General features: G+C 35.8%; 1 protein-coding gene across 3 annotated transcripts in view; it reads left to right on the top strand.

The window, feature by feature from the left end:
• The window catches only part of DPYD (dihydropyrimidine dehydrogenase), a 318,162-nt gene that overhangs the window by 41,037 nt on the left and 250,277 nt on the right, over positions 1-26,848 (top strand). The window lies entirely within an intron of this gene.

The following is a 26,848-nucleotide window of genomic DNA, read 5'->3' as shown; positions in this document are numbered from 1 at the left end:
TGAGGCTGTACTTTGGTTTTGAAGCTGCATAAATGTTAAGCCTGACTGCACAGTAAAAAACGTAAATGTTTAATTTGTTATTTAAAATGCTTAAGGGGGTGCCTTGCTTTATATTTATACTAAACTGTGAGTGAATAAAAATATTGTTCATGGAAAATTCTTTAAGTGTTAAAGAATTGTACAATGCTGTTTGAACAAACCTGTGTTTGTTTCTAAAGTGGATTTGATTTTTATGTATGTGGTGGCATATTTTATAAGTGGCAGATTTTATAAGCATTTTTACACAATTTGGGTTTTGTTAATAAGATTTTAAAATGCATCTGGTATTTCACGTATTGTAGGGATGTATATTTTGCTTACCACTTAATGCTTATTAGAGGGGGTTTAAAAGTTGTCAGTACATGAATATTTTCTTGTTGCCCTTATTTGCACTGCAGAGTATTTTGATACAGGACTTCAAAGAAACTCACCAACTATAGTGCCCCAAACAGAGACTGAGCAGTGTATGAAAGGAGACAGAATAGAGACAGAGTTTCTAAAATAATTTGCTAAATAAATTTAGAACATTTGTTTTATTATTACCTGTTTATCATAAAACTGGACTAACGCGCTCTAAGTTTTGAAAGTTGGATAGTAGTATACAGTAAATCATTTCATTTACCTGGTATGAGTGGCTTCTTAGAGCTGCACAGAAAAAAGCAAAAACAACAATAATATTGAGGAGTACCTTGAAAAATTAATTGAAGCCATTTGCTTTGATTCTGTTTGTAATGCCTTTACATTTGTGTATGTGTGAGTGACTTTATTTGCATGACTCTGAATGACTTCACGTTCATGATGCTCTTGGCTTATGAACACTGCTATGAATAACTGTAAAGGTACTGTGATGTGAAATGTAGCCTGCCTTGTGAAAGCCTTACTTATTATCTCCAAATTACATTCCTTCCTTTCAAAAAGTCAGTATTACAAATAAAATTTTCAAATAGGCATTAACCCTTCTAAGTTTGATTTCTTACTCTGTTTGTTTCCTACACTTTAAGTTTTTCTTCCTGTGTGGTCAGTCCTCTGGGTACATAGATTGTTCCTGTAGTGCCAGTAAGTGGAAAATGACTTAAAACAAAGATTTAGGGAACATATGGTTTGTGAAGCTACTTCTAGTATTTTCCCCAAGCTGGATTTCATATCTCTGGTCTCCTGTAACAACATTCCATGGGTGGTTTGCTGTGTTTTGCAGTACATGACTCAGCATAGTTAATCTTTTAAAATCTCAATAGCTGACAGCTCTTTGGTGATAAACATCCACTAGAGAAGGGATCTTTGGCATTTCAAAGGTCATGCATCTGTTACAAGGACCTTGAAGGATCATGAGGATTTTCCACATCGCTCCAAAAAAAAAAAAAAGCACTCTATTCTACTAACTCATAAATTTGTATCCTGGTCATTTTTAGTAGTATACGAACCATTCTGAGAAATAGTAATTGAATAGTAATTGATTGTAAAGACTGACAGATATTGGGCAGTCCTGGAATTCACTTAATTGCACTACATATTATGTAGTTGATTTTTTCTTAGATGTTTTTATGGTGATAAAATATGTGACTTAGGACTGTTTACAGTGTACTTGAATAGCACACAAAAGGTGTAAGTTGAGAGGTTTGTGTATACCTGTACGTACTTATGTAAATGTACATAAAAATGCATTTGTTATTTAAGGCTGTATAGTTTCTTTCAGCTGCTACACAGTCATCTCATATCCTTGTGTCTTTGTTTCAGCTGGTATGGATTTTTCTTCATAGTGTCTGTTATGATGCTGTGTTTTTGGTTCTAGGAGAAAAATGTTGATACCACACTGTTTATAGCTGCTGTTAAGCAGTGCTGTACAAAGCTAAGACCATTTGCAGTGATGGGCCCAAGGAGTAGGGAGGGAAAAAAAATTAGGACAGCTGACATAAACTGGCCAAAGAAACATTTCATGCCATATGGCATCAAGTGGAAGGAGTTTTGAAGGGAGTGGGAGATGATCTCTCTCTCTACTGCTGCTTGGGATGCTAGCTGGGCCTTGATCAGAGAATGCTGAGCAGTTGGTTGTGCATCCCTTACGTGTTTAAATATGCATATAATATGTAGTCATAACTACTATCCTTTTCATTTTCTCTATCTTAGTAAATAGCTTTATCACAACTCTCTTTATCACAGAAGCTCTAGTTCTTTTTATTATTATTCTCTTCCCCAGTTCCACTGGGGAAGGGAGGATAAACAAACAAATGTGCAGTACTGAGCCACCTGCCAGGTTAAACCACAACACATGCATGGCTGCTTTTTTTCTGTTTGAATCCAAGATTACCTGCAACCTACTTTATTCTAACAATACACCTTTGAGAGATGAAAGTTCACTTTGCTTTTCCATTGCTGTAGTGAACTTCGGACCAGGTGTGGGAGGGTACAGAATTTGCTGACTCTGCTATTGAGATTCTTGCCTCCTTTGGTTTTAGGAACCACAGGTGAAGAGGGCTGCATGTTGCACCGAGGCACTAGAATCATTTGGATGCGAAAACAACAACAAAAGATTCTAGCTGGATAGCTAAGCAGATATATGTGGATCTCAGATGAGCCTTAAGTTGAGTGGGCAGTCTGCCCAAATCCTCTCTGATTTCCCAGAGTAGTACTAGTGGTTAGCCTGATGAGAGATACAATGAACATTTTTCCCTGTGCTCCTGTTTGAAACTAGACCTTCCATTTTAAATTTCTTTTTGAGAGAAATGGTCAATTTAATGTGTTTCAGTATATTTCTATCTTATGAATATCACTGCACTTCACATGAACGCTAATAACCAAGAGGGGTCTTCGTCTCTGAAGAACTGGAAGAGAACGAATGGTATTCAAATTAAGAAGTAGAGGGAAATCGTTCTTACTTTTATATATACATATATATTTATATATATAGATAGTAAAGCAATAACTTGGTTTACTTCTATTTTCAGGTAATTTTATGAACCATTCAATTCAGTTTGTTTTTTAATGCAGTCTAGCAGGTTTATTATATTTTAACATAATGGCAAAGCTTAAGTAAACTCCTCCTTGGCCTGCTGGCCTTGCTGCAAGGGTGGTGCTGGCTGACCTTTACCTTTTCCTCCAAGCCTAGAAGGGCCTGAATGCAGAGATGCTTTCCAGATATTTGCAGCCTGGAGTTGTTCCACTCTAGCAGTGGGACTTGTATCTCTTTTTCTTTTTTAACTTCTTCAAATTCCTTTTAGCTTATTTCTGCAAGCTTGTGAATGCCCTCTGAAGAGCAGCACAGAGTCCTGGCCATTCTTCACAATAATGCAACATTTTTAGACATGCTGAGGGGTACAACTTCGTGACAGGAAACACATATTGTATTGCATCTTAAATGATGTTACATTGCTCCTGAACACTATTGGCAATATGCTTTAGGCCTATGTCTAGTGTAGGTTGCATGAACTTGGTGTCAGACAACTGAAGTCATAGTGGGTAGCATCCTGTGAGTCTGGCAATGTGGTGGCTTATGGCAGCAAGCCATCAGTTAGTGAGACTGGTGAGACATTATACACGTGAATGGGTCTTTCTTGGAGGTGCATACATATACGATCTGTCTTGTGAACGTTGGCTGAATTAGTATGCATGAAAGCTTTGCAAGTGAAAATTAAAGCTGAATATTTTTATACAGGCTCTGTGTTAATAAAGGAAGATTGAAACACATTTCATATTTACAAGTGGGAAAGGAGAGAGAAAGTTTACTTGTCTGTTTAGATCAGTCTAAAAAGGCATCAAGCTTCATTTGGAATTTTCTTTTGCGTTCATATATTTGCATATTTTGGATAATGTGAACATGAGGGTGAAGCTTCAGCTATGACTTCCGGTTTGATAGGAGATTCTGTTAATGATATTCACTCTGTTGTCTTGACAACTGTATATGCTGGGTTTAGTAATAATCAAGCTTCTTTTAATATGGTCCAGACTCTCAGATGTATTTGACAAATAGTTTCTATGGCTGGACAAAACCCAAGGAAATTGCACTGCAAGGGGTTCCATGAATTCATGAGTGCACGTTGGTTTGCAGTTAAAGATAGGGACATAAACAAACAAAGTATGCATTGCAAACTATGAAATGTCAAGTAACCTGCTTGTTCAGGCTTCAGTCATGTGCTCTGCACAGCAAACACATTTGTACTGTGCTTATCTGTACTATCCCTGCAAACTGTTTTATGGGGGAGAGGAGTAAAAAAGAACACCTCATTTTGTGTCACTTCAAGGGAGCAGGAGCCTGTTTCTGCTTTTGAGCCATTTAGTTTTATAATATAAAGAAAAAGAATGAGTGACAGTCAAATTTTGCTTTTAGCAAACTGCAGGAGATGTTGTCTGATGTTGGTTCTGAAAGAGATTTTGAAAACCACTGTGGCAGATGGCTTACCACAAAGACTCCAATGATGCCATGCAGTGGGTGCAGTGTCATACCTTTTTCAGTGACTAATAGTCACTCATCTGCAAACTGTTAGAGCTGAAAATTGCATTAGAGAATCTTGAGTTCCCACTACAGATTCCCTTCTTGTTACTTTTAAAATGCAAGGTTTGAAGAATTTCTTAAATTTTATTTTTTTTGATACCATTAAAAATTGCTCTCCGTGGATCATTGACTTTTTTTTATGTTCCAGAGCAGTTCTGGACAATTTAGTTATAAAGTGGCTTATGTCATTTTAGACCACAACAAAAAAAAGTCTGGGATGCAAATTGAAGCTGGGTGTGTCACAGCTTTGTCAAAGGAGCCTGGTGTTTCAGTTCAAGCTGTTGAAGCTCATGCTGTTTTATCTGAAAGTCGTGAATTTAATCTCTACTGTAGTCAGCCTACACATGTACTCAAGAAACCCTGTTTCCTTCATTTACTTCTGTTTTCTGTGCAATCAGAAACCAGTCCGTCCTTACAAATGCTGTTTTAAATATCTGCTCTGGTTTCTTTCCAGGCATTTACTGTCATTTTCAAATGTCTCTAAAAATGTTATCTTTTTTCTCTTATCTCCATCATGCCCACTTGAAGTCATTGTGCTTGTCATTGCTATGGGCATCTCTGACTATGTTCTCTTTGGAGCTCAGCATACAAACCAAAGCTGGCATTAAGGATAAAATAATCTTCATCCAGAACTGCCTTATTATCTGGCGATGTCTTTGCTTTGTTCATTGTTACCATGTCAAAGTTATAATTAAGTGTTTAGAACACTTTAGTGATAATGAAAATTAGTAGTTATAATTTTTTTTTGCTACTTTATACCATACTGGCTGTTGAGGATCTAGGGATAAAAAGAAATCTTCATTTTTCTAGAAATGTTTTATGTACTGGGATGAAGATGCTTCAGAGATTAAGCTGGGTCCAACTGTGTCCCAAGATACTTAGCTTTTATCAAAGTTAATCTCCAATTCCCCTGTGGATTTCTGAACCTAAATCCTGTCTATATACTTGAGGCTATTTAGAGTAAGAAGATTTTCAATGAAACAATATTCTGGTGGAATATTGAGTTCTTACTATTTAAAAGTTATTTATTTTTAATAAATTGTCTGTATTAAATGTTATACGAACATCAGTACTGTACCTTTGATTACTTAGCTACAAAGTATTGGGGAAACACGTTCCATTTGCAGCACTGAAGAACGCAGCTGCTTAAAAGGAGAATGTCTTTTATTGGAGTTTGCTATTGAAAATTTATCTGGAACTCAGGTGAGCCCTAGACAACTTCAGGTGTCACATTGCTTGCTTAACTGAATATAGCTATTCTAGGGTACGAGGTGTCATTAGACACCTCTTCACTCTTTCCTTAGCAAGTAAAGTAATGGAGAAAGGCTGCTTGATACTCCAGGAGTGGGTCACTGTTCACTGAGTTGCAGATGAAATCCATGATTTTTTTTTTCTTTTCTAGTACTGGAATAACTATTTTTGCTCTTTTATAGTTAAAATAAATATATTTCAGTGAGTATAAAACTGAATCTCTTTATATTCCTTGTTTTTATGATCAATTGTTCTTTTTTTAAATCTACTTGGGTTTGCAGGCGAGTAAAGGATTTACCCAAATCTGTAAAGGCTCAAATAATTTGTTGGTGTTGCTACACATTCTATTGTCTACTTTTTATACCTTATTACATTATTATACAATGAATTTTTCTTAAGATTATAGCTGCAAATAGAGCTTTGAAATGTAACTCTTAATATTTTCTCCATCATATTCGTTTGACTCTGAATATAAGATAAGAATTCATTACTCTTGTGCTGAGTGTGAAACCATGAGTTGATAATGGTAACTCAACGTTTGTAAAATAAAGTGTTGCTCCTGTAGTGTGGTCCAATTACACAATAGTAGAGCAGGGATGTAACTCAGCAATGCTGCTTTCCTATTTGTTTCAGTAAGTTTAGCACAGTGGGAAATGTGGCATTCTTCCAAGGTAATGCATCAAGTTTACAGTTGACTGAAAGTGCAATGGAAGTTACTCTAAGAATTCATGTACTGGCTAATAACTCTGGTTGAATGTGTGAGATAACTGTCTTATGAAATGTGTTTGCTGATGTTTCACTGCAAAGGGTTTGTGTCTTAATTTTGAGACATTTTGGTATTCTAAAAGATATTTGAACAAGTGTCTCTGTATATGCTGCATTTTCAGCATTATAGTGACTGAGCATAATTTATGCATGGATAGAGCTCACATACACTCTTTTTCCAGTAGCCTGCTGAATGTGATGAAACCTGAAAGAACTGCTCCATTAATTTGGTCAAATTATTTGAGAAAAATGTCAACAGGCTGTCTCATTTCTTCTTGATGCTTAGAGAGCTAGTTAACAAATCAGCAATTTGACAGGTAGGGAGAGAACGGAGATAGTAGGTGTCTCCTTCAGTAGTGACTTTCACATTGAGATGTGGAGAGTTAGATAGGAATCGCCTAGAAATTTTGCTCTTGGTGTGATTTTCATTAATTTTTCCGTCACTTTGAAGCTATTTCCTAAATACATTTTTAACTTCAAGGCAGATATTACTGTTGTACCAGGTTTAGAAGTCATCTTACCACAATTCTCTCAAAGGTGCTACTACAGCTAGGTCACAGCCAGACCCAGTGGTTGAGCATTGTGTGAGAAGGCAAGTAATGCATCTGACTGGAAGGAATGGAGCCTGAAGAGCTCATTTAAGGGTTAACAGCTGAGGGAGCAGCATCTCTATTGATAAAAATTGCAACCCTCTTGAGCCATCACTGGTCATCAGAAAGGATGAGCCAATTTTTCTTTCTCTGTTAGCTGCTGCTTCTCCATGGTGCTTGTATTTCATTAGAAGGCACTATCATTGCCTTTTTGCTATATCAGGTGTGTTAATATTATTTACATTTTTGAAGAGTTTATTTTTGAGTCCCAGACTGAGGATATCATTTAATTTTGAGCAGGTTGAGTACTTCCATAGGTAGAAATATCAGCACTGTACTCACCTGGTTATGTTTTATTTCTATGAAGGTAAAAATTTCTTATCTTAGATGTTTGTTTTAAACCCTCACTACTTATTTCTCAATCATTTTTCTAAAAGGAATATCTGACAACTTACAGAAATGTTCTTCACCATGTCGAGTTTGGGTTTACAGTAAAAACAAATTACTACTAGCTTTCTGAAACTTTCCAGAGATGCATAGTTCCGTACATGTGCCTTTTCTGAAGTATTTGTATGTGCCTTTGACAGCACTGATCCAGCAAGTGGAAGACTGTTTGTTGCTGGCAGCACTTATCTTTACAGGAAGTATATTTGTTTCAACTGACGGGTTGCTTCAGCACTGACACCTGAGCACAATAGAAGTATGTAAGAGAAAATGAAAAAGAGATGAATCACACAAAATCCAATGGTCTTGGCCAATGCTCTTCAAAGCAGGGGTAGTGTCATGTGTGAGGAAAAAGTGACCGATGGTTTAGCTCTGCACTGAGGCTCTGCACTGAGCTAACAAAGCAGAGGTAACTGCAGACAGCTATTAATGGGACTGGAATAGGGGATTCAGGACTAAAGGATCCTTAGTAATTCCTATCAGTATCAGGAGCACAAACCAATTGTCCATGCAGTTAATGTAGTGAGCTTGCTGGCTGCAGGACTGTGTTGTGAATGTTGTCTGTGTCTAAGGGTCCTTGTTCATTGGAATTGGCTTGCACAGTTGTGAGGGGTGGAAGAATGAAAGCGAGTAAATTGAGAGCACGTGCTGATTTGGCAAAGAGTACAGGTTGAACTTCTTGGTCTGTGTAGCAGCAGTGATTGAGAGTACCTTCTAGATGAATAATTGAGTATAGGTTGGTCAAAATTTTCCTCTCAGCAGTGACATAATTTGGCATGGCATGTGCCAACGTTTAATGAAGAATACACACTTGAGGCCTTCCAAGCTGGCTTGATGCCCCTTCAGCTGCTTTTAGAGCTCTGAAAGCTTACTTTCAGATTGGGAAAACACGTGCACACACACAAAATGACCCAGTGCTTTTGAACATCACCTGTCAGGGGTTTTGGGGACAATATCGTGTGGTAGCAATCATGAAAGGAGAATCAGTCAGAGAGAGAAAGATCAAAACTATGGAGAGACAAAACATGCTTGTCCCTGGATATCCTAGATCAGAGTATCTGCTCAACACCTTGGTTTGCTTTGATGACTGGCGTTGTCACAGAGATGCTGCTTTTTCTGTCACTAAACTCCAGCTGAACCACTGAAACTATGTATGTAACATACTGTGATTTTTTTTGTCACTTTTTCTTATGGACAAAAATATAGTGAGAGGAAAAAGGTGTTACAGTGTGGATTTCTAATGCTATGTAAACAGGTCTGGTTTAATAGCAAAAGAAAAAAATCCAAATTCTTTGTAAAAGTATTATCTATCTTCTATGCAATGTCATTCATATCTACTGCGGCACCAGGCAGACTCAAAAGATTAAACTCTGCATTTTATTTATTGTTATGAAATAGTAATATGTTCCCTCCTTATATTCCATAATTTAATGTTTTCCAGAGCTTTAGTCATTATTGCACTGAATTTTCACCAGCGAACTTATAATCATCTCCATGTGTCACAGAAGTCAACCTTTATATTCAGTATGGAAGTCCATTTTTGTGGTAGTACTGCAGCATAATAGCATGGAGTGTTCAGGAGGTCAAAGGGTAGTGCCTCTCAGCTGAAGTTAGAATTATCTGTGCAAGCATAATCTCTGTTGTTGCTGCCTTTCTAAGTATGCAACTTAGCGCTGTATATTTGCACTTAAATTGTCATTTAGTGGTTAATGTGGAAAATGACTAGCAGAAGGAAGAAGAAATGTTCAGCATTTTTATTCTGCTTCCTGGCTGCAGTTAGAACAATAGGTCAATATCACTAAATATAATCTGCTCGTTTTGTCCTACCTTTGAATTTTTTCAGTCAATGGACAATGGTCAGTTAATGTAATTAGATGTATTGCTTTTTTTCTTTTTTGAGAAGGATTTCTCTCGTCTTCACTGATTGCCAAGTTATTTGTATGTGGGGAGAAGATTCTTTTTGTATAGTCAATCTGCTGCTACTCATTTTACTGCCAAGCATTCCTTCTCTATGGTAGTGTAATGTTACCTAGGGAACAGCTTAAAGCTGACACATACAGTGGTGCCACAAATTAATTTCATAGTTATCAGGATATAGGGTGATAACAACAACATGAGCTACTGTGAAATTACTATTGTTCCCATTGAGTTACAGTGTAATTATTACTTTTGTGGCAACTATGCAAATAACTCATGTCACCGCTGTAGGATGGGATGCACTTTCCTTTCTCTGATACAGTACTTTGTGCTTTGGAGACATCTTTATGTACTATAAACTAGAGCTGTGTTTTGAATTTTGAATTGAGATCTAAACATGGCTATATCTTCAAATGAAAAAAGCAAACTCAAGAAACACAAATACTTGAGACCTACTCATACCCCTCAAGTCCCCTTTTGTGTGTCCATTATCAGCTGGAGTCACCACTGCATTTGTATACTAATTTAACAAAATAATGATCCAGCTTTTATTTTTTCATTATTTCCAACATGAAACTGGGATACTCCCTTCAAGAACAGTTTTTTTTTATTAAGGGTCAATTTCAGGTTTTCTTTTTTTTTTTTTGCTGTCACTTTGAAGTTGTTTGGTGGAAGGGACAGAATTTTGATTATATTGCATATTCTCTTTTCTATAGGTAGGAAAATGTCTGGAGCAAGATTAAGATACTGACTTGTATGTAAGAACCACAATAACAACAAAATAGCACCTGCAGCATGATAATGACAGAAGGCAAGGTCATATACTGTGGTGAAGATGGCATGGGTGCTTCTAGTATCACTTTAAACCATAATTAAGAATTCTCTGGGTGACTGCAGCTTAGGGTACATATTTTCAGAAAGACAGCTCATATCTATTTACTTTTTCATCCTTAGACTGGCAGTTTCTTAAGTTCCTACACTGAGCCTAGATGTGCATTTTGCAGTCATATTTATAGCCCACCTTCTACTCCTTTTAAAATTCTCATTCTAAATAAATGGCTAATGACCAGCTTTTCAAAATTGATGAGAATACTTAAATCCTAAAGAAGAAAACTTCTGAGACAAATCACTTAGAAAAATAATAAAGCTACAATGATATGAAATGAATGAGCAAATGACACTTGATTAAATAATGTGTTACAAGAAAAAATCTGGATAGATATGATAACTTACAATTATTGAAATTGAGTGCAAGGTGAATTTCATTAGAGTACAAGATTTTTGAAGATGGGAGTTTTATTTCTACTTTCGAATTCAATGACCTATCATTGAAAGATAATCTTAATAATGGAATGATAGATTTAATTTTTTATTATATTTTGTAGTAAATAAAAATGAAATAATTAAATTTGATGCATTTTCAAAAATTTCCGATAGCACAAACTAGGGAAATCTAGTTTGCAAGCTACATTGCATTGATAGAAGTATAGCACAACTTGATAAACACGTTAATGAGACCCGACTTGTTCATATTCTTTCACAGTGTTTTGAAGGAACGGTTTCCTGAGCATTTCTAAAATGTGTATCAGTACTGAATCGCCAAGATTTGTGCTGCAGAGATGTTGCAAATTTGTATGAAAGTGTACTTACACTTTTTTTCTTGTATAAATGAGCTACTTGATTTTTTTGAAGTTAAGAATTGTAGAGTGGTTGAGACAGTAGGAGGGACACCCAAATGATGATAAGGAAATAAACATTCTGAGTGTCAGCCTTCAAATATGTGAGGGCTGCTCTGAATGTAACATACCTTACATTATTATGTGATGTTACAAGTTGGTGGTATGTTGTGGTAAAGTTAACCTTCCCACCATATTCCATCACATTTTGTTGCTGTGCGACAGATGGCAACAAGTCTGATTATTTTGTCTGACATGGAAGTGCGTATGAAGCAAAGGTGTGTCATTAAATTCCTCCATGAGTAAGAAATGGCACCCAGTGGCATTCGTTGATGCTTACTGAATGTTTATGGAAACCAAATAGTGGTTGTGAGCACAGTGAAATGGCAGGTGGTACTTCCCAGCTGTGGAGACTTTGGGCTTCCTCCCCTGGTGCAGGTTTTTATGAGTGCAGCACACAGGCTCTTTTTCGTAGCTGGCAAAAATGTACAGTGAATGGTGATGACCATATCAAAAAGTAGTGTATTGTAGCTGAGAATTTGCTCTATCGAATAGTGTGTTATTGTGCTCTTTGTATCTGTTGTATTCACGAAAAGAAATAAGAGGCATTACTTTTGGAGCAACTTGGGTGTGTTAACATTGTTTTTCGAGCTAAATTTTATGTCATTTCTTTAAAACAATTGAAAAAATGACATAATCACTAAATTACGAAGCTATATTTTGTCCCCCCCATTAAATACTGGTTCAATAAGTTACACATACACTAGTGATTTTTGTTACTAATCTTTGTGAGTTGTGCTTGGTGGAGCATCATTTAAAGCAGTAGTTTTTTTTTCAATAATCTGCTAGTTGGAACCTTGCTTTCATAGAAAACATAGAATTTCTCCCTTTTCATTATTTTTTTTTTGCATCAGTGCAATCTGCTGATGCTTGTCGCTGATGAACTTATAGCATGTGCATATAAATCCTACAATTGATGGTCTAGGAGGAAATAGTTATAAAAAATAAAGCAAAAATCTTGTGCTCTTGCTCACTTATTATCTATGTAATGAATAATAGTGCAAAACTGTATAGTAATTAATGGACTGGTCTCATGGAATGACTCCTGTTTTTCACGTTTGTCACTCTTTTTAGAGTCTTTGTTGAGAAGCATATTCATTGCTATGTGAGGAGGTCACTAATTAATATGGATATCAGTGAGACTTTGTGAGAGTATTCAGAAAATTGCTTTTTAAAAATTTCTTTCCTTTTCCCCCTTTTTTGTCACTTTTAGTCATTTAAGAGTTAAGCCAATATTTAACACCATTGCTCAGATTTGATGGCGCTTAACCCATATAAGTTTCATTTGGAAGAAACAGCTTGTTCTAATTAAGAGTTCTGGAAAGTCTACTGTGATCTTTGCATGCTGTTCCTAAGAGTCAACCTTGTGGAAGCAAGTCATTAAAGGTTTAGAGCCACCAGAGGTGTGCTCATTGGCCCAGTTTTGGATGGAGCAGGGAGGACAAGGAGTGATGTTGTGGTCCTGTGGGGAACTTTCACTGCTGTTAGTAATGAGCAAGATGCTCAAATGGTTCATAAAAATCAAATGTTGTCTTAATTTACCTGATGATCCAAATGAGCAGTTTTGCTCAGGTATACATATTGTGTAATGAGAAGGTATTCTTAATGGAAGTAAATATAATAAAGCTGCTTCTTATTATTATTCATAATAGTACCAATATTCCTATTAATCAGTAATAGCAACAAACTTCAGCTATATGACGGACTGTTTTATTAATACATACATGCAATGTATCCCCAAAACTGCTTGCATAAAGATTTCTGTCAAACTGTACATTGATAATTTAGAATAGTTTTACTTGGAAGGTGACTTCTCTATGCGTTTTGGTGTCTTTTATTTATAGGTTCTTAGGTTTACTGGACTGCAACACAAAATGATTGTTATTAGGTGATGTGTTCTCTTTCTAGTTTTCAGTAAAGGAATTATCTTAGCCTATCTGTTTTTTCATGGATTTCTAATGTTCTCCCTCCCAGTGACCAGTTTCAGCTACCCCGGTGGTGAAACAGGAGGGAAAAGTGGGCTTTATTTTGGTTTTAGCTATCTAGGTGAGAAAGCCACCTCCCATATTTATAATTAAGTACTTTGATCAGACTAAAAACTGTGGTCCTCTTGTTTCATAATAAGCCTACTATTTTCATACATAGAACTGTTGAAAATCAAACATTATCTGTTCTTTATTTAAAGACTATATAATAGGTCTTCTTCAGGGGAAATTCTGTAAATCAATATTAAATAACTGAACCAAAAGAACCACTGCTCAACCCAGCAAATAAAGTAAAACCAATACAACAATAGAAACAAGCAAACAGATCTATTTCATTTTGACAAGGTTGGTAATGTTCTGATCCTTGGCTTCAGGGCCAACTTATTTTTCTAAGTCTACATAGAAAGATGGTCATGTCACTTCTGTGTCTACTGTAAATAAAAAGCTGGATTGGTTCTCCTATGTTGTCTCTGTAATGAGTTTCAACTGGAGTACTATTCCTCCACGGTTGGCAGTTTAGGCACCTTTTCAATGCCTTTTTTCTGTTTTTTTAGCAAGATTTTAACCTCTTCCTTGCCGAGGAAGATGTGCTATAACAAAGGAAATGTCCTCCAAAATAGAAAATTTCAGGACCTATGGATGTTAGTATATCTCAGTTCATCCAGAATCCTCCATTTTCTTGCTTTGAGGAATTGATTTTGATGAATCAGTATTTTCAGTTTTGTTCTTAATAGACAGAACTTCTGGCACCCATTGTACAAACTTAGCCTAGGACTGTGAGTTGTTCTTAAACATCTGCTAATTCTATATGACACTTTAATTACTTTGCTCAGTACTCTTTCCCAACAACTGAGCAGTAGTTTTTTTTTTCTCATGGAAATACTCAAACTTGCAAAAAGTTTGTGAAATACTTTGGACAATTTGTCTCTGTCCAGGAAAATAATCTCAAGTGATAATTAAGTTTTAATTGAAGGTGATATATGATACTGTACACTCAAACAGTACAGAATAGCTTAAACAAAACAAAAAAAGCCTTAAAGTAGAAACCTGAAGCTTAACAGCTTCTCTAGGATATATGTGATTAGATAATTCCTCGAGGGAAAAAGATTTCTTTTCACCGTCCCTCACTCAGATCACTGAAGAGCTTTCCTTTTCTACTTTTGATTATCGTCAGTTTTTGTTGTGGATAAATTAAATCTGCACATCAGTGTGCTATTTGCAGATATGAATATCTTCCCTTAGCACACATGGGAGAATCAGGAAAGCGTTGAGTGCTTTGGGGAGCACCAGGGAAGCTCCTACTTCTTAGACTTAATTTTAAATAAAGCCAAATGCTTAAAATTAAACACAAGCATCAGCATACGTATAATGTAGGGTGCAGTGCTTAACTCTGCAAGTGAAATATCTGTACTACGTGTAGATTCATTGTCTCATGAAGATAAACTTAGCTCCTGGAAATGCAGCAGTTTTTATCTTGCATGATGCCCTGTTGTGAGGTCAGTGCCCTGTGTGAAACATTTTGGATTTTCTTTGTGAGTATTCAAGGAATCCATCCTGAGTTTCATCCAGAGACTATCCAGTAAGAACACTAATACTCCTGTCACACCATGGCTAGTCCTGATCTTGTAAGTAAGTTTCCCTAAGAAAATAGGATTAATAATTAACATATGTTCCCTTTGTGTAAAATAGGATAATCTCTGACAGATGGTAGTTTTTAACAAGAATACTGCAATAGTTCAAACCAGACTAAGCATGTTTTATCTGTGCTTCAAAACTAAAAGGCACTCATGTGGGTGTAAGTAAAACCTGTGTGGATTTCTTACATTCCACTCTACTGCTAGTTTTAGGTCGTGGATGCACAGAATTTTTAAGTGATGATGGTAATGGAGTTGTATCAAATTTCATAGCATTCAGAAAAGATCTGCCTTTAGCTGTCAAGTAGTATACCTATCAGAGGTGAAGAACTGAAAAGAAATACATCTGCAGAGGGAACTACAGATAGTCACAACTAATCATTAAAAATGTGACCTAATGAAACTGCACTTTGTATGTTTGTGTGTATATATATATATAATTTATATATCCACACATTGTCAGCTGCTTTTCCGGTTTATTTCATTTTTAAGTCTTCCATAGTGCTCTAAAAGAAATGAGATACTTGATCAGTTCTTATTTTTGTTTTACTGGGGCATGTTTACCCAAGGTCTAGAGGTCAAATTTGGCATCCATCAGTGCAGTCCTGTACTCCAATTCAGGAACAGATCATCCATCTCTTTCTAGAAGCTGTGGAGAGATATTAATGTATGATGAAATAGTTGAGGTACTATGAGGAAATTGTCAAACATCTGCACTTGTTCAGTGTGCAGGAAGGAATGCCTGATGTGCTATGAACATACTTGATAATAAGATTCTTGCATTTCATGGAAAAAAAAAATGTAAAAAGCATCCACCATGGTGTACTAGTGATGGATGGGTGTCATTGTTTAAATGAAGACTTTGAGTCACAAATGTGTGTGCAAGTAGCTATTTTCTTCCATTTGTAAAATATTATGCTAAGCAATTCTCAGAATGAGTAATGTACTATATATATATCAGTAAAACAGTGTCTAAAAGTGCTTCATGTCATGCTAAGTAGAAATAAATACATCTATTGAATGCAACATCTAGCTTGCATCTTTGGAAGTGTTCATTGGGACCTTTTTTCCTCTGATCATTTGATTTTGAGATAATATACATTTGTACAGAAGACTGTACGTATTTTTCAAAGATAGGGAAAATAAAATATTGAAATTAAATGGACCAATTTATTCAAATTTTATACTGAGAAGGTTATTAATATGAGAATATTTTTCGATGACCAGCTCTGCCAAAAATAAACGGCAGATATGAGACTCTGGTGGTAATTAAAGTCATTTATGCATTTCTTCTACAAGATGCTAAAACCACCTAATGTCTGTGAGAGCACTTATGCTACTCTGCAATTTAAGATCTTCTGAAGCAAGCATGTCCAACTCACGGGCTGCATGCAGCCTGGCACAGCTTGTGATGCAGCTGCCTCCTGCCCCTGCACCATTGTGGTGGCAGCTCAGGCCTGGCCTGGGTGCACAGCCATCTCTCAGCACCAGCCTAACATTGGTATGCAACTAATCCTCTCTGGGCAGAAACCAGGGCATGGGGAGGGTGCATTGCAGTGCTAACTCAAGTCATGGCAAATAGGTTTCTGCGTTTTGATACAATGGCTATACACAGTCCTGTAAGAAGCAAGAAATATGCAGCTTTACTGTTTGTAGTGATAAACTGAGAACAGGTTTTAAGATGCAATAAAGAAAATAATCAATTTTTTGGCTTATTGACAACTCTGTTTTGAGTTGACGTGAATACGTTGTGTGTGAAATTTCAAATTGAATGTACGGAGCTGCAATCCAAAATTTGATCTGGCAAAGAGACATGAATTTTATAATTCCTGTCTTAGCAGAAAGATATATCCCTCACTTCACAGTCATGCCTTATTCATGTCATTGCATTTGGCAGTCTGTACATTTGTGAGCAGCTGTTTTCAAGAATGAAACCCAAGAGGAGTAAAACTGACCAAAATCTCTGATGGACACCTTAGGAACTCGCTGTGAATTGCAGCTGCTGCCATCAAAACTGAATGCATTAGTGGGATATTTTAACTTGATTTTGAAAAGCTAGTTTTATGTTTTTGTTGCTCTATTTTTAATGTTTGAATAACAAAAAACATTAAACATTATAGTAAATTTTGTTACTTACACAAATTGTACTATAAATTTTATGATGGCTGTTCATAAAAGTAATACCTCCTTCTTTATTATGCTGGCCTATGATATCAGAAGTGGATGCTGGTGGTATAGCAGCACATGTTGAACCTTCCCACCAGCATTCCACTATGTGTTGCCTCTGTGTGACAGATGGCAGCAGTCTGACAGAATGGGTATCTAACATGGAAGTGCGTATGAAGCAAAGGTGTATCACTGAATTCCTCTATGCAGAAAAATAGCACCCACTGACATTCATTAGCCCTTGCTAAAAATTTATGGAGATCAAAGAGTGGATGTGAGGTGGTGGGTGGTGTTTTTCATGAGTAGTGGCAGTGGTCAACTCTTCTGGTGCAGATTGTTACAAGAGCAGTATGTATGTTATTGTTCACTGCTGTTGAATATATATAGCTAATAGTGGTGACTGTATTAACTCTTTCTTTTTTTGTCTGTCTTTCCTTCATAGCTGATGATTTGCCCTATTAAGTAGTGTTATTGTGCTCTTCGTATCTGTTGACGTTTACATGGAAAAAAATAGGAGGCATTACTTTTGGAGCAACCCTCATAGATGCAGCCTCTTTACTCGGTATGGTGCAGGCAAGCCAAAATGTTGGGCACCTAAGTTATAAAGGTTGAATGAACTCTACAGTGAATTTCCAAATTAAGGGTCTTCCTGTTCCCCAATGAACTTGTCAAAAGGGAAAGGAGATGCAAAGATAATGTGAGAGGCATAGCAGTTTTGTGTCTATAAGGCATGAATGTATTTGATCACTTTCCATTTATGAATTCAGTTCAAAATCCTTGAATGATAACTTTGGCTAAGTAAACTCATTTTTACCTCATCCAAAGTCAGAATGAAATGCAGTTTTGTGTTCTGAAACTTGAACGCAGACATCTTTGAACACATTTTATTTATATATCATAATTTCATTAATCCGGTAGCATTATGTTTTCAAAAATAAATTTTTGATGCAGTACTTGGCTTGGACCACAGGAGTGAGACTTCATGACAGGTTCCATTCCAACATCTGTTTTATATGCTGCCATGGAGATTTGCACTGAAAGTTTAAAAGATGACTAAGAATATGTACAACTCTTTGATGCTGATGTCTCTAGAATGATCGTGTGTGACACCTAATGATTATTATTGAGCGTGCAACCCTTCAGACTGCGGCATATGTGGTGTATGCATTTGTTTAATAAATCAATCTTCTGGGAGCACAGGCTAAAATGAGTTGTAGCAGAGAAATTCAGAAATGCTAAAGTAAGGCAGAGAAATGAGTGAAAGGTGTAGTACAGTAAAGCAGCGTTTAACATAGAGTAGGGTATGCTTTCCCCCAGATAATGCTAAGTAAGCACTGAACAAGTAGTGAGGATGATCTGCAAATTCAATAATATATGATGTCTGTTTTTGTTTTTCTTCTTTCTTGATTTTTTTAATATACTGTTGAGGTCAACGGGTGTTTGACGATAGATCGTTTTCAACATTTATATTTTGTTTTCATAAATTGAGATTAAGAGTAGAAGTTGATCTTTGTATGATAATTTTTATAGGAGTGCCCTAAATAGGAGAAATTGGTCTCATCTCTAGAAAGTATTTTTCTAAATCCTGGTGCCAACTGGATCAAATTTCTGCAAAATAGTTGTCTGGAATCTGTTCTCATTTTCCCTGCAGAAGTAGATTATTTTTGAGAGCATCCAGTAATGTATTTATCAGATTCTTACACTAATGTTTTCAGTATGTTATGATAAATATGAGTTGTCGGTTTGGTTGTTTTTTTTCCCTCTTACTAATTGTGGTAATAGACAGTATTCATGTAGAAAAGTCACCCGGTTTCTGAATCGTAAGATGTTGTGTCATTTCACATAAGTTACTTTGTTGCTATGAGCTGTGTGCTCATTGTTACGTATCTGTCATTAATTTGTGCAAGTACAAAATTGATGTTTATATATCTGCATGGTAAATTTAAAAACTTTGTTTGTCCTAAGTTTTTCATCATCCGGCAAGTTCTGTTCTCATCACCCTTTCCCCAGTGTTGCTTAAAGAGTATTTAAGAATAGCGTGGGTTCATACAAAGCTGCCTTCTGGTTCACATTGGTATGTGCCTCCTCCTGAGCTGACAGCTGCTGCTGCAATTTCAATAAGAATCCATGTTCTCTTCCCTGTGGCTTTTCCAGGTGCTACAATGCCTGGAAGAGGTAAAATTGCACTAACTTTTACAGATGTCAACATCTGTACCAGAGTAGGGTTGTGTTGATTAAAACTTGGATAGTCTAACACGTTAGAAGTAATTAACCAAAACTACTTGTGACTGTGCAAAAGACATTTCATTTAGTGTATAGCTTCCCTCTGCCTTCTCCTACCTCTGAGGTTTAAAATATATCATCACTCTAAAAATGCGAGGTGAAATATTTCTATTGTTAAAATATTTGCTGAAAAATATTTAAATTAAGTAGATTTCTAAGTCATTCTAACACTAGTAATTGCAGAGACATCCATGGAGACTTTATCCACTACCAAACAACTGAGGGTATGAAAGAATAGATTACAGCCCTGCCAAAAAAGACCTGGGAGTACTGGTGGATGGCAAGCCAGACATGAGCCAGCAATGTGCCCTCACAGCCCAGTAAGCCAATTATGTATCTTGGGCTACATCAAAAGATGTATGGCCAGCAGAATGAAGGAAGCAATCCTACCCTTCTACTCCGCACTGGTGAGACTTAACCAGGAGTACTGCATCCAGATGTGGAGTCAGTACAGGAGAGACACAGATCTGTTGAAACTCATCCAAAAGAGGTCCAGGAAAATGATTCAAGAGGTGGAACACCTCTCCTATGGGGAAAGACTGAGCGAGCTGTGGCTCTTCAGCCTGGATAAGAGAAGGCTGTGAGGTGACCTGATAGTATTTCAGTATCTAAGAGGGAGGTACAGGAAAGAATTAGGCAGTCTCTTCAGCGGGGTCTGTGGTGACAGAACAAGGGGAAATGGTTTCAAGTTTAAAGACTGCAGATTTGTGTTAGATATAAAGAAAAAGGCTTCTACAGTGAGTTTGGTGAGGCATTTGTGGAGGTTGACCAGATAAGTAAGTGAAGTGGTGGGTGCCTTGTCCCTGAAGCCTTTCAAGGAAAGGCTGGATTAGAATCTGGACAATCTGATATAGCTGTGGATGTCCCTGTTCATTCCAGAGGAGCTGGATTAGCTGGTCTTCAGGTGCCCTTTCTAACTCTAAGGATTCTATGATCTCTGAGTAGAGAATTCCTTAAAAACACAGAATTTGAATCTCATTTGGTGATGTAATCTGCTAAAAAATGTCCATTTTCCCTCTCAGTTTTCCTTGCTTCAAAGTACCTTTTAACTAACTGTTAAATTCAGCTTTCAGAAGGGACTGATGGCTAAAGACGTAGGGCAGTCTCCTCTGGGGCACACTGTTTTTTAGTTATTCTTTGGCAGGGTAAACTCAGTCAAGATCTTTTTGTTGATGTATTGCCTGAAAACAGTTAAATCTCAAAGGTCTAGTGCTCCCAAACCTCTCTTTGTGGGAATACCATAGCTTGTTTAATTCAGAAATTGCATTTTGAATTTATTGAGTTTAAAAGTCTGATTAAGATAGAAAGGGATTTGTTTCCTATTTATGAATTCCCTGTCTATTGAATACCTTCAAAGCTATTCAATAGAATTACTGGATATCAGAGTCACACTTCTTTAAGTCTGCATGAGACAGATGGATGCTTTATATGACAGGAGGAAGTAGAGGTTTCCTTCAGGATAGTTTCTCTTCAAAGTTGTTTATTTGCAGGCTGCAGCCTCAGGATAGCACTAATGCTTTTGTTAGCGAGTGATTTGTGCCAGCCCCGATACAAATAAAACATTAGATTTGTGCATTCTATTGTAAACAAATGCTCACGTTTTGCTGTCTTCAGTCACACCTTATTTTAGCAATGTGAAGGATCTTTATTTCTTTTATTATAGTGTGCAATGAATACCAGAGTTAGAACTGTAGTAAGTTGTAATACACTGCTGTGAATTGAGTAAGGAAGTTAGTCAACCTGAAATTTGGTCAAAAAGTGAGATTGTACTGTGCAGAGTATGTCTTCAAAGTGTTACATACAATTAGAAAATATTTTTTGTTACTCTAATAAATATATGCATACCTGCTTCTTTTCCTATTTAACTAAAAAATAAAGTTTTATGCTAATACTTCTGATATATTTGGTAAAATGGCTGAATGGGTTAAATCATGTTATTCCATGTGGTGATCACAGTGTACAAATTACTGTCTCTTGTTCAGAATATTTTGAACGCAGTCTGTCAACATTCATTACCCTTCTGGTATTTTTTAGGAAAATAAGCCATCAGAATTAGATGTAAAATAAAATGTCTCTTTAGTGTTATGATGTAGTATGTATACATGCTAAATTATACCTTATTTCTTTTTGAAATGAATAGGAAACCTTTGTGTATGATTGTTATTTTGATATTCAGATCCAAGAGATCAAATTGATAGGATAGTTATTAAGGGAAAGATATAATAAAAATTAATCTGTAGGATTTCTCATTAGTGTGTGAACATACTATTTATTGCAGTAATTAATATTGTAGTTAGATGCACTGGAGACAATATCGAGTGAACTGAGTATTATGAACAGTTTAAGGCTATCTAGTCCTTCATCGTTATTGGTAATTTCAAACACCATTTCTGCTTCATACTTTTAAAATGCAAATAGACCTCTTGTCCATGAAATATGATGTCTTCATTTTCGGAAAATGTAAAAATGCTAAGTAATAAACCAATTTTTTTCAATAGTGATAGCTATTTTGTGTATCTTCAAAATTGTCAGAAAATTTAAGCAGTAATTTTTATAAGAGACTTATGTAAGCTATTCAAAAATCTTAAAAATAAAACCTTTGGAAATGAGGTATTTTACAAATAATAATTCTGTCACTCTAAATAGAAAAAGTATTTTATCATCTGGCATTATGATGATATTAATTGTTGAGACTACAGCAGTCTCTAGCAAAATTTGAAAAATGGTGTATTCTGTGCCTTAGGATTTTGTATTAGAAATAAACTTCCTTTTGACATTAACAAAATTTGTTGTTTAATAACTATGTGCAACCTGTTCTCATTCAGGTGTTAAAATCAGTACAATTACTTTGGTGCTCTGGTTAATATTAATTCAAGTATATTATATGAAAAACAAATTGATGTTACTTGATGTTATTTATTAAAGCAGTATTTTTTTTTTCCAGAAGATGTTTAAAAAACATGTCATCAAGGAACTCTGAATTTCACTGACTTCTAGTATCACTGCTTCTGTTTACAGGCTAGTCTTCCTTTTAAAATAGGCCTCCAACTTTGACAGTTGCCTAAAAAGGTGTTTTTTTAGTCATTATTAATGCCTTCAACAGTTTCTCATTTGAAATTCAACAATCTTCTTATGGTCAATGATTTACCTCCAAAATCAAAGTAAACACTGTGTTGCCTTTTACTCATCAGAACAAACACGAGTAAAAGCGAGCAGAAAACATTGGCATAATTTCACCTTAGGGTACAGTGAAGTTAGAAACCTCACTGCAGTCATGATTTTGCTTACATGTGGCAGCAGAGTTAGGGTTCTGTTAATCCATGTAGCTTAAAAAGGAAGTCAGAAGGGTTTTTATTAAATTAAGAAATTAGTTTATAGCATAAAGGTCCAGTGGAGTACCCAGAAATGGTTCAGGTATTGGCTAAGATGCTTGAATACAAGAGATTTTCAAGGTGTAGGCTGCTGAAAATTGCTGAATTGTTCTATGCCTTAGTCCTTAGTTGCCATTTATAGTCACAGTAAATTATTAATTATGACGTATTTATGACACAGTAGCATGAGCCATTATGAACCACCTATATCAGAAGTGTAGTACTTGAGGCCATTTATCACACAGATGACAAATGAACTGATTTTAACTGCAGCTGAGATGATTTGCATTCCATAACTTGCCTTGCTTACATTGTGAGTATGTAGAAAATGCTGGAATTCATATTTTTTTGGTCATAATATCAAGAAAGGGAAAATGAAATTACAGTATCTCTAAACTAGTTAGATTTTTCCCGTTTATAGGTGAAAATTGCTTGAATTATTCATTATTTGTATTATTTGTTTTATGAACTGTTATTAATGTTATAAATGCAATAAATATAACATATATCCCTCCAAAATTCACAGTAAATTTTTCTTACAAATTACAACTGCGAAGTACTAGTTGGAGGATTATTTTTCTGAATCTAAAAATGGAAATTGAAGTTTAAATTCTTTGATGGAACATAATGATCCTGGAATTTCTGCGTAGTGACTTTGGCTTTAACTATAGGAAGATTGTGTTGGAGAAGGAGTAGAACAGGAAATGTTACTGGTCTGTAAGTAATAGGGTTTACTTAGCATAGGAATGACTTCAGTTTAAAATATGTGAATAGTGCTATCAGAAGAAAGTAATAGAAATATAGCATTATATTTTCCCGACAAGCAGAAAACTGCTGATGATAATACTGTGCACTCATCAGGCTAATATTGAGAAGTATGTCAGAAGGTTATCTAGAGCTATTTTCAGGTTCATAACGATCACCCTAGAATTTCATTTGACTGCAATACGTTTTATCATTACAAAGGCAATGATGTAAAGTGTAAATTTAATTACGTTCTAGAAAATTACTAATTTACACTAATGATAGGAAGACCCTTTTATGAATTACTGAATTGTACAAATCAGCAAGTGAACAAACAAAGAAGAATAATGCACAACATAATGTTCTTAATCAGTTCTGACATCTGTTGTTCAGTGTTAATTGTTGATGGTAGTGCATCATCTTGCTATGAAACTTAGAAAGCATGCTCAAATATGTTTTAATAAATACTCTGCACTATTGGTGGTAGAACATTGACAGAGCAGAGTCCTTGCTTTCTCTTCTGAAAAACTGGAGGGTTTTATTACCTTATCAAACACTGTATGTATTTATCTTGCTTTTGTTTGAAACTGTGGATAAAGATTTATGTCGTGATATTCTGTAAACAAAAATCAGTATAATTCCTTAAGATTACAGTGTACAGAAATTACCAACACTGATTTATAGTGTGATCTTTTCAAAAACGCAGGCAGGAATTTTGTTCAGAATTTTGTTTCTTTTTTGTTCTGTGTTAGTTTTATGGCATAGAGAATTTATATTTGATTTTTCTCTTTGAAAGATAGCAAAGATTGAAATTCATCTCCTGTTCATTGTAGGAGTTAGTCGCAGAAATGAAGTGATGAAGAAAAGATTTTTTTTTACTGTTCTCCTTTCCTATCCTATCCTGAAATACCTATGATGATTGCTAAAATATACCATCTTCTGATTATGAAGACAATTGCTTCAGTCAGATAAGTGCTTAAAATAATATTTTGGGTCTATTTCCAAGCATGTTTTACTGGTCATGATGCACATCCAGTATGTTTGAAGCCCACTGTGAAATGGGAAATTAAAGAGTCAATAACTGTATTTTTCTGCTATTCCAGGCTTGCAAAGGAAAAATATTTTGCTGACTGATTTACAAGTGGATAAATGTATTTACCTTAATTTATCCTCTCCTTTTCCACTGCTTCATGTTGCAGAACTGAATATCAGTGGCACAACCAATACATAATTTAATATATTTTTTGAATTTATATTGAAACTACAAAACTGAGTATGGAACTAGGTAGTTTCTAATATTTTTATGTGCCTATCTTGACCTAAGAATGTATCAGTATTCACATTCTCATAGAAAGTAATGCTCCAAAATATACCTGGAAGGTAGCTGGTATGGAATTGTTATGGGAATTGTTGTTGGAATTGGTAGCTGGTATTGTTTTCTAACAGAAAATACTGCTTCTTACAGAAAGTGTTATCAAGATGTCTTCATGCAGGTGAACAAACTGCTTTTGAAGTTACTAACAAGACAAATCCTGACTGAGAAAGGAATCTGATAAAGCTGTGCCCTCATCATCTAAACTCTTAAATCAGCCCAAGATTTGAACATATTCTGCTGCAATTAGTTTCTAGTAGAGAAGGAGTGCATTAGGCTTCTCTGTTGACTTTCCTGAGCCAGGATGCTAGAGACTGAAACTAGTAACAGTTGAGAAGGTTGACCTATTGTCTTCCTTCATGGAATTGTAGAAGGTTTTTAGCCATAGTGGTGCTCAGGTCAAAAGGAACAGATGATTGTCTAGTGATTTAAAAAAAAAAAAAAAAGTGTGGTAGTGAGTCTCGGGATCCTTATTGCAAAAAAAAGCTTTAATAAGAGCTGTATGAGTCTGTATGTATCCACTTCTTTTGACATTCAAATATAGTACAGAAAGCGGTCAGTGGCCCTTGCTGTTAAAGAAGACGGACACTAGTAAGGAAGCTAGACTTGTGATTGTGTTGACACTACAGGCTGTATGACAGCATTCTTGAAAGTGTGAGGCATGAAGCTACTGGAAATTATCAGATCTAGTCACCAAAATTTAATGCTTCTGCATTAGAAAATAGAAATGCTAAAATTATAGTATCTCAGCTTGGTTTGTATGAGCAGTTGTGAAGTGGCTAATTATCAGTAATGTGTGTGTTTTTTGTGTAAAGAGAGCAGGTAATCAGAGTGGAAAAGAAGCTATGTTTTGTACTGACTCCTAGACTGTGTAAGGAATGCATTATTTGGATCTTTGAAGAGTACTTTTTACATAAATCAATTTTAATGTTTTTTTTTCCTGTAATTGTTTTCAAATAACTATGTAATAGAATTGCCTAAAGGCAGACATCTTCTCATTTGTAGCAAAAGATAGTATCTATCAGAGGAGAATATTTAAATCCTTCCAGCAGATTTTTGAAAGTGCAGTGCCTTTGGGAAATGGGAGGAGTACAGCTTTTCAGTTGCACTTCATTTGCAGTCCTGGGATTGCCATATTTGACATAAGACTAACAATTTGAGAATTCACAAAGCAATTTCATGCCCCACACTGAAGAACAAGTGATATATCTAACCATGGTGGATTAACACATTAATGTTTTTATTAATCCATCCTAAAACTTCTCTAAGCTGCATTTTTCTGAAATATTTTCCAACATATCTGATGAACCATTCCAGTCTAATAGTCTAAATCTATTAGGTCATTTCATCTTGCCTTCTGACCATGTAACTGTACATTAACCCTGGTTGGTGGGAACTAAAGGTTGTCCAGCTATCTTATAGCCCCAGTCAAGCAGTCTGCATGTAGTTTCTCTACTCTTGACAAATCAGTATGTGATCAGAGAGAAAACGTGCAATATGGTGGTTCTGTTAATCAGCCTTTCCATCAAGAGGAACAGGTTGTAAATCTGCTTGTCTGTCAAATTCATAGCATTGAACCTTCATATTACCACTGTTCTCTCCATCAGGTTTCACTAAAAACAAACAAAAACACCTTCCATGTCTATTTTTTTCATAAGTTCATAAGTTCATAAGGTTGGAAAGGACCTATAAGATCATCTAGTCCAACCATCCTCCTATCACTATCTCTACCCAACTACTAAATTAAGTCCTTTAGCACCTCATCTAAACGCTTCTTGAACAGCGCTAGGGATGGTGCCTCAACCACCTCCCTAGGCAGGCCATTCCAGTGCCTGACCACTCTTTCAGAAGAGTGTTTTTGTTTGTTTGCTTCTTTTATATAAGTGTCAACAGCCTGGAGAATGACTGTTGACTGTCTTTCATTCATGTCATTACACTGAGAATACTGTAAAATTCTCCACAGTGAAGGTGATATAGCAAAATGTAGATATAGCATGTGCATGCCATTCTTTCGGTTTTAATGAGCTAGAGTGTTTAATTCTAGGAAATAAAGCTATATTCTATG

Source organism: Cyrtonyx montezumae, unplaced genomic scaffold (genome assembly GCF_038088225.1).
Source record: "Cyrtonyx montezumae isolate F1298 unplaced genomic scaffold, pur_monq_1.0 scaffold_1, whole genome shotgun sequence".
NCBI lineage: Eukaryota > Metazoa > Chordata > Aves > Galliformes > Odontophoridae > Cyrtonyx > Cyrtonyx montezumae.
This window is presented reverse-complemented; position numbering and strand designations above follow the sequence as displayed.